The sequence below is a fragment of the Octopus bimaculoides genome, chromosome 2, assembly GCF_001194135.2.
Source record: "Octopus bimaculoides isolate UCB-OBI-ISO-001 chromosome 2, ASM119413v2, whole genome shotgun sequence".
Taxonomy (NCBI): domain Eukaryota; kingdom Metazoa; phylum Mollusca; class Cephalopoda; order Octopoda; family Octopodidae; genus Octopus; species Octopus bimaculoides.
This window is the reverse complement of record NC_068982.1, coordinates 75262111-75270784: the sequence shown is the minus strand read 5'-3', so window position 1 is coordinate 75270784 and position 8674 is coordinate 75262111.

Here is an 8674-nt window from a genome sequence, read left to right as displayed (position 1 = left end):
AATGTGGTGCATAAACTGTCAAGTAAATGAGATGCATCTTTGCCTCCACTGATTCACTTGCAAAGTGTTGAGTAAAATTATTTTGTTGCAGACCTCCTTTGAGTCTTTTTATTATCACTGCGACACACATAGTCCCCAGTTGGTAACATTGATTTCAAGGCCTTCCCAGATGAGAGACTGGTTGTTCTAAGACAATTATCACATGGACAACTGCTCAAGAGTGGGCAGCAAAAAAAACCTATTTGCATATGCTCCACAAGGGAAAACAAGGAACATTGTTTACAACGAGGTGTTATAATCACAACAGCAAGAACGTATGTACATGATCACCTTCTTTTACGAAACTTCGTTGACTTTCATATATTTATATTGATATACATATATATACGTGTGTTTGTGTATGTGTGTATATATATCTTTATATATAAAGATGACAATGTGTGTCTGTCTGTCTGTGTGAATCCCTAAAACTCGAGAACTACACAACTCTCTTTTGCAAACCCAGTGAAAATACATATATTTCATATGTCAAAGAAATTCAAGCAATACATATAACACCAAAGTTAAAAACATTCCCAACAATTCCACAATCCTCAACCTCCAGAGCTATTGAAGAAACTGTTACCATCAACTGACCAAGATTCCTAACATTTGCAAAACAAAATTAGACAATACGACGCTGTACTACAGATGACATCATTTGGAACCACAAGAGATTTAACTGAGGCAGCATTCATCCAAACTTTCAAGATCCAACCTCAGTTTTATCATCGCATTGTCTCTCTACTACCTGTGTACTAAACTTGTTTACTATAAATTTACAAACACTTACAAGCAAACATTTACAATAAATGTACATTTACAACAAGCATACACTTACAATATACATCTGTTTGGCTACTAGTTGTTCCAGGCAAGCTAACTGAATACTGATTAAATCTCACTCTTTCAATCTGATCACAAGCATTTATACTTAACAATAACAAATTTGGTGGTGAATCAGCAAAATTGTTAGAGTCTAAAAAAAGAGCCTGGTGGTATTCATTGTGGCTTTTTATATACTAAGTTCAAATCCAGCTGAGCTCAACTTTGACTTTTTCCCTCATGAGTTGTCATCATCATCATCATTTAATGTACACTTGGGTTGGAGTTTGACAGGGAACCAGCAAGCTGCTGGGCTGTTTTGAGCTCCAGTGTCGTCTTTGGTAATGGTTTCCATGGCTGGATGCCCTTTCTAATGCCAACCACTTTACAGAGTGTACTGGGTGCTTATCATGTGGCACCAGCACCAGCAGGGTCACCAAATAACATACAAAACAAAGACACCCTCAACTGGGAGGGCAGTAGTATTGGGGCAGGTAGTTTTGTGCCAGTTGATGACACAGAAATGTGATATAGGGATAGAGATAGGTATCTTGCTATAGAGGAAATACATGGTTACCCCAGCTGGAAAGGAAAGAAAGAGAGAAAAGGAGAGAAACAAAGGGAGTAAGTGAGAAAGAGAGAGAGACAAAGTGTTGGTGGTGGAGATGTGTTGGACAGGACACACTCTCAAGGTACAGTAGGGGATGAAGATAAGTGAAGTGGTACAGGGGATTGGACTGGGTGAGTGGGCAGGGGGGACAGGAGGACAAGGGGAACAGGGGGGAAGGGGAAAGTTTCATAAGAATGTGAGGAGAGATGGCTAGAGTTAATGAAGAAGTGTAACAAGTAATAGGGAGAGATAAAGGCGCTGCTCAGGGGTGGCTATGGCAGATAAGAGTAATAGGAGGAAACAGAGGTGTGAAGAATGGAGTGTAGCAAAGGGGAGAGGGGAATTTGCTGAAGGCACAGAAAGGAGGTGATTGGTGATGATTGGTGGAAATAGTGGGTAGGGAAGATAATGAGAAATGGCAGTGGTTTCTGGTGTGGGGAAGAAAGTAGAGGATGTAGTATGTGCCTATTCTGCTTTCAGGTGATTATAGTAGCCAAGTAGTACATTGAAGTGATGAGTGTTAGGGGATGAGGTGTGGCAGAAATGCTTGATGAAGCAGAAAATGTGATGGTGGGACAGAGCCCCACATGTACAAGGTGATTTTAGGATATCATTTCTGCTGAGGCAGATGGGTTTTCTTAAGCATAGCAAAGCACCAATCATCTCAGTCTTCTGTCATCTCCTCTATAAGACTCAGTACTTCATCCTACATCTTCCATGTGTGTGTGTGTGTATGTTTTTGTGTTTGCATTGTGTTTGTACTCCACCACTACTTGACAACTGTGTTGGTTTGTTTACCTCCCTATAACTTAGCAGTTCAGCAAAAGAGACCAATAGAATAAGTACCAGATTGAAAAGTAAGTACCAAAGTTCATTTGTTGGATTAAACCCTTCAAGACATTGGTCAACTCAAGGCTACAGTAGAAGACACTTACCCAAGGTGCCATGCAGTTGAACTGAACCTGAAACCAGGTGGTTACATAGTGATCTACTTAACCACACAGCCAGGCATTTATTTGCTGGAAAAAAAAATTACAGACTGATACAGAAAAATTTTACATCAATGAACAATAAGATAAAATTAAAGTTTTGAATTAACTAAAGAACAGCTTCTAAGCATGCAAATATAAGGGAAATAACCGTGCCTATGTTAGATAATCACATACAGTGAAATAGAGACTTGGACAGTTATCTCTCTCATATGAGTATGTAATTAAATGAAAGTTAATTAATGTCAAAAAATTAAACATTGCCAGATGGATTCTTCAAGTCAAGTCAACTGACAAGAGACTTGGGGGTAAACCAAGAATGAGACGTTTGAATATTTATACTCTTAGTTGGTGATGCTTCGATATTTATAGTTTTAGTTAGTGATGCTTGAGAATCCAGTCCGTAAGTCTAATGACGGTTGCTTCTGATAAGACCCCATGAAGAAGGTATCTGAGGACTCTGCCTCATTATCCTGCCAGGAGTAGTGGACAGAGAAAATGGATGACTGGAATAGATGACTCCTCCCTTTTTTTTTTAAGGTTTTTTTCATGGTTCACTTCCTGTGTATATTCCACGTACTGAGCATTGTATACAAGAAGTTCATTATCATTAATATAAATAACAGAGAAAGAAAAAGAAAACATATGACACTAAAAATTTTATATGATACAAATTAAATGCAAATTAAAGAAATGAAATATAGAAAAACAAATTAATGATTATTTTTTTTCTCTTAAATTTTTGGTTCAAAATATGATGACCACAGCAGAGCCAAAGTCCTATGACTGGAACCAGGAAAAGAATGAAGTCTGTTAATAGATTTTTCAGTCACATTCAGAAGACATTTGTGTTTAACATTAAGGTGTTTACTCTATGGAGAAAATAAACCAGTATATTTCAGAAATCTGTTTGACCCATGCAAGCATGGAAAAATGGATGCTAAATGAAGATGATGATTATGTATGTATGTCCTTTCTCATTATCACTTAGAGAACAACACACACCATCAAAGTGATGCTGGGATACAAATATACAAAGCTCAATATACCTGTTATGACTATCCATCTGTTAAGGGTACACCAGGCACATGCATCACAACCATATGTGTGCAACATGATGACCTCGTATCAAGATAAAGAGCACAGGATCTTGCAGGGGGTCCAGTTAGAATTTTCTTCAGTTTGAGTAGCCCATTCTATATAAAAGGTCCCTGAATAAGGGCTGTTTAAGGATGATGAATACCTCTGTTTCCAGAGGTGAATTATTTAAATCCCAAAGAATTCCTCTCAACACATGGCTATGATGCTCCCCACTACTTCTGCTGGTGATCAGAGATGCACATATCGTCAGCCACTAAGGGACATGCTCAACTGGTGAAGGTCAAGCAACTGGCAAGCAAATCTGTAGAATATTTGTTATAGCCCATCTTTTACACTAAGACAAAACATGTACATGATCACACTTCCAATCAGTTAAGATTATAAGCCATGAAAGCCTCTGCCTGGTATTGCATCAGAGCATAACCACTGACTGGTACTGTATCAGAGCATTTCTCTTTAGTAACTGGCAAGCAAATCTATGGTATTGAGCAGAATATTTGCTGCAGCCCATCTTTTACAGTCACCAATTTAGCAAAAGTTAGTATGCATCACCAATGTAAGAAAGTACAGAAAGTCAACATTTATTTGGAACATGTACTAAATGTTATAAAATTCATGATTGAATGAATGTCACAGTGAAGAAAGTGAAAGTCAAAGAAAATTTAGAAGGCATAATTCAGTTTTACATACAAAAATAATTTATTTTATAATTTTGAAACAAATGCTGAACAAAGTGAATAAAAAGAAAGATGCTGTTTTTGAACTCTGTAACATTATAGGCTGTAGAATAAATACTGAGTAATGCAGTAAAACGGTTGTGCGACGTTGATACTCACAGTGATGAAGAATACAAGGATGGTTAAAAAGACATTATCTTGAAACTGGCTAGAAGGAGTGGAATAACATTTCTGTAATTATATTGAAAGAACTACTGAAGCTTTGTACTTTGCCAAGTTACTGAATTTGTTATAATAACCAGAATAATATTTTTTCTCAGATATATTTGTGAGTATTGTGAGTGATGTTAAATCAGGCAAATCTTCATATTGGTAGTACTTGAAAGTGAATGATGTTGTTTGAAGTCAAATGCATGTATACTGACAAACACACACCATCACACACATATACCTGTCAGACATCGGCCTAACACAGGTAATGAACATGTGAACACATGCATATAGAAAATGTGACGTCATTGTCATTGTGGTGGTGATATAAAATGTTGATAGGTGATTAAAAGAAAAATGATAATGTTAAATTTTTGTAATGCAAATATGTGAATGAAATATAGTTTAGTTGGTAATCAAAAGCTTACTGAATCTTTTGATACCCCTTCGGTGAAAATCAGCAACTCGGTTTTGCTAAGCATAAGGAACATAGGCACACACACACACAAACTCTCTTTTATAGTTATAGATTATGTTATATATTATATTCATAGTATTTAATTTAATATTGTAATAGAAATAAATTATTGGATTGTCAATAGATTATCCCTATATTTAATTTATCTATATAATTGAAATATCCCAATATCTATATGGTATCCGACTGAAGTACCAGTGAATTGGATGTTTAACACACCCTTTTGAAGGATTTCTCTTCCTCAGTTTGTTACTATATATATATATATATATATATATGTGTGTGTGTGTATGCATGGGTATATAAATGTTAATAAATACTTCATTATTTTTTAAATTATTTGAAACAAAAGCAATGCATTTCAATAGAAATATGGTAACAGAAGGGTTAAATATTGTATAGTGAAAGGAATGAATCACCTGTATGTGGCTGCAGGATTAGTGGTGATAGACAGGAAGATATTGATGAAGAGGAGAAAGTTGAGAAAAATGACAGTCCCCTTAGAGGTAACATCATTTGGTGTAACCAATGGTGGTGTCATTCTGTGCATAAGACATTCAAATGATAACAATTCAGATTTTTAATGGATGAAGGATGGTAACAATTGAAATGGTTCTGGGTAGTAAGAAAAATTAGTGGTATCAAGGAAGATCTACAGTTAGAGAGATGAAAGACGGTAGTGGGGTGTCTTGATAAGGCAACTTGGAGAAATACTCTCACACACACACAGCTCTTCTTGAACTCAGTTTTGCTGAGTTATGTGGATCTTCTCAAAAACCACATATTGCCAGTCGTCCCATTCCTGATGAAAGGTACTATTAGCATGATGATCACTACATGTGAGGCTATATGTTTTGTGGTGACGGGGAAAGTTATATGTTCATTTTGACTGGCTGGGTATGGAGGCAGCAGCAGTGTTCATGGCCTTCACAGGTCATCCTACACTGGTGATGTTGATCCTTGAGGGTGGTAGTTAGCTATACGTTCTTCTTGTTTACAATTTAGGAAGGTTGCCTAGAGTAGATAATGATGTTGCTAAAGTTTGAGTTTTCAAATATTTTCTTTAGCCTACATTAGTATATTTACATCTGTACATTCAATAAATGAAAGGATTAATGTTCAATAAACATAACCGTTAGAAATCTTGCTAGTTAATATGATAGTAGTGCAAGGGAATTAGTCACTGCATATAATTTCTTTCTAATTTTGGTACAAGGCCAGCAATTTTGAGGGGAGAGGGTTAGTTGATTACATTGACCCCAGTGTTCCATGGGTACTTATTAAACTGACCCCAAAAGAATAAAAGGCAAAGTCAACCTTAGCAGAATTTAAATTCAGAATATAAAGAGCAAGAAGACATACCATTAAACAGTTTGTCTGATGCAGTAACAATTCTGCCAGTTCACCACACCAGTGATTTTGTCAACTACAGCATAAGTATATTACTTTAAAGTGAAAGAGAGGGAGGGGGAACCACTCAATGAGACAAGCAACACAGATTCCCTTAGGCAGCTTCGTGACTTTCTGGTTATCAGTCTTTTTAAGGATGTTAACCATCTTTCTAGAATCTCTGGCCAAACTTCTCTTGAAGATTGGCACCTCAGCCAAAATACGTCAGCCAGTGCCGGCTGGTTTAGCCATATTTGTACAAGTGTTAATACCTTTTATGGTGACACTTTTCCTTTGATTGAAATTATGCCAGTTTGTGGTTCTAGCCTGGATAAATCTGAGAGCTATAGTTCAAATTTCAGCTGGGGTCTAGCTGCAATCCATAAATGTTTCTCTTGAACCATTATGAGTCAACATTTGTGGAGAAAATACGAGCAGGGATGGAATTTCAGAAGAGAGAATGTGTCTTGAGGTGTGGTTACCGATATCATGATGGGTATAGAATGAAAGATGTGAGATGCTGGTGGTTAAGTTGGGTTCAAGCTGCATATAATGAATGTACAACATTTATGAACAATTAACAGAATTTTATTAACTGCACAAATATTTTCCATGTTGTTCATGAACTAGAAATGTAATAATGTTTACACACTGGAAAGTACAATTCTGTAATTATAAAATAGTTGGTCAAGTTGGCTCTGTAAATAAGCTATCATGACAGGAGAAAATGTACCACGCTGGGTTAATGGCTGCAAATCTGTAGTTGCTGACTACTAGGTTGAGTGAGAAGTCATTAGAACAACTGTTAAAAGCAGCAAATCACCCAAAAACTGAAGCAAGAGGTGAGATATGAGAAAATGAATTGATCAATCTCTGTGCAGTATGCCTGGCAAGACTGGAGATGCATTCTGCTTGGTTGTCTTCGATACTCTGCCAAGCTGATGCTAACAATGTGCCTATTCATCAGCTCTGTAAAGGGATGTTCCAGTAGCTTCTAGAAAGACGTATCAAGTGATGTCTTGATTCTGACTGGTCCATAACTCAGCTGATCATATGAAAAATCAGTTACTAAACCATGATTTTAACTTGGCAATTTGTTGATTCTTTTATTCTTTTATCTTTTATTTGTTTCAGTCAATTGACTGCAGCCATGCTGATGCACTGCTTTTAGTCAATCAAATTGACCCCAGGACTTATTCTTTGTAAGCTTAGTACTTATTCAATCAGTCTCTTTGCCAAACTGTTAAGTTACAGGGATGTAAACATACCAGCATCGGTTGTCAAGCAATGTTGGGGGGACAAACACAGACACACACACATATATATATACATATATACGAGAGGATTCTTTCAGTTTCCGTCTACCAAATCCACTCACAAGGCTTTGGTTGGCCCGAGGCTATAGTAGAAGACACTTGCCCAAGATGCCATACAGTGGGACTGAACCTGGAACCATGTGGTTTGTCAGCAAGCTACTTTTATTCATTAAATTGGCCACAAGGGCCTAACACAGAGTAGCATGCAGGCTAGACACAACAAGGATGAGGTGAAATGATTACATTTATAATGAGGATGAGAGGGGCACTGGCGCCCGCCAACCGATAACCCCTCAAAATCACTGTTCTTATATTCATTTTTATCAAAAAAATATCACAAAAATTACATAATACAAAAAATATCCATTAATCTTCCTCATCCAAGACTCCAAGTAAGTTCCCTGCCACCTGCAGTAAAGCCTGCATCGGCAGATCGGGGCCCAGAAAGAGGAAAACAAATTCTTCCTTTCCAAAGGTCACCATGACCTCGAAAAGCTCTTTTTGCGTTATCACCTCCGCAGCCACCTGCGGAAGTCCATGCAGACCGAGTTGTAATGTTCTCGGTCGAGAAGACTGTCCAAGAATCACTCAACAAGCTCTCCCCTGTGATAGAAAATGATGGATTCCACCTCTTCCTCACTGGGAGGGGCCTCAGCCTGCTCTGTCAGTGGCACAATTCCCACTGACAGAGCCCCTTGCGCCGGTGGCACACATCCCACCAGCGTGGCATCAGGATTTGTCGGTGGCACAGCAACCTCTGCCGGCCGTCTCCCATTTCTTCTTTGGGGATGCAGGAATCAGGGCCTCTATCGGCTTAACTGGGAGGTCCTCTTCCTCTCCTGCAACCCGTGTGTCTTTTGGTGAGCAACAATGGTTGCTCACCTTTCTTTTTCTTTTCAAGGAGGCGACCGCCTCCATAACTTCTTCCGTCTCCCCCTCCAATGGGGGAGGAGGGCACCTTTTCTTTTTTCTTCTGCTCCAGGTCCTTACCTCGGCCCTGGGGGGAGTTCTTTTTGATGTGGCCTGGTTCCAGGCACAGG